Source organism: Chenopodium album, chromosome 12 (genome assembly GCF_948465745.1).
Source record: "Chenopodium album chromosome 12, dcCheAlbu1.1, whole genome shotgun sequence".
NCBI lineage: Eukaryota > Viridiplantae > Streptophyta > Magnoliopsida > Caryophyllales > Amaranthaceae > Chenopodium > Chenopodium album.
In genome coordinates this window covers 46,282,812-46,283,922 of record NC_137845.1, presented here as the reverse complement: position 1 = coordinate 46,283,922, position 1,111 = coordinate 46,282,812, and positions in this window count along the sequence as shown.

The window sequence follows — 1,111 nt, the reverse complement described above, 5'->3', positions numbered from 1 at the left end:
TCATTATATATCTTCCTCTTTAGGTGAATATGGTCAAATTCGACCAAGAAAACTCCAGATCTGAAATTTTTGAGGTCGAATTTGACCATAAACACCAAAGTTCGTGTGTTGTTTTTAACGGTGGGCTTTGCTTGTAACGGTGGCTGCTCTATTTCGGGTTGGTGAAGAGAGGAGATGCGAGAGAAAGAGAAAAAGATGAGGAGAAGAGGATGAGTGAGAAGAGGGTCGTTCACTGGGAGGTGGAAAGAGGAAAGAGAAGAGAGAGACAGAAGAAGGGTGTGAGAAAAAGAGAGGAGAAGAGGATGTGTGAGGAGAGAGAAAGGATAGAGGATGCGTTAAGACTTAGGAGAAGAGGACGACTGCTTCTAATATTAGGGTTTGGGTGATCTTGTTTTATACCCTTTTTTTAATTTGAAAAAGCACTTTTGCGACCGTTATGGCGGTCGTAATGTTGCGACCGTTTCTCAAACGGTCGTAATTAAAGCATTTTGCGACCGCTACTAACGGTCGTAACAGAATTAATTTAATTTTGAATAAATTTTCACATGAATTTTATTTTTTAAATATATTTAAGTACCTTTGCGACCGTTTTATAGCCCAAAAACGGTCGCAAATTTGCGACCGCTATAAAAACGGTCGCAAATTTGCGACCGCTTTAAAAACGGTCGCAACTATCAATTTTTGCGACCGTTTTGATGACGGTCGTAGAAAAACGGTCGCAATTTGCCCGAATTTTAGTAGTGTCTGCTAACTCCTGCTATGCTCTACTCTTCCTAGAAGCTCAAAAGAACAGGTCCTAATTTTATTCAACTATGTTGTCGCATGGTTGCCTAGGTACCATATGTAACACCTCAAGCCCGAAATGAGTTAGAGTTATTGTTCACAAATGGACATTTAGGACCAATAATTATCTTTACATACCGACTCAAGTTTTTTTCCGACGCATTTTGTCCTTGGCCTTACTCGTGTGAATCTTACAAAAAACTTCCGGTAGGTCATCCATCCCAAAAGGATTGACATAAAAGGATATCCGCTAATTTGATCGGTTGGTTTTAAATAAATGGATGAAGCCTATAATAAATGGATAAAAAGCAAATGAGGGATCACATTG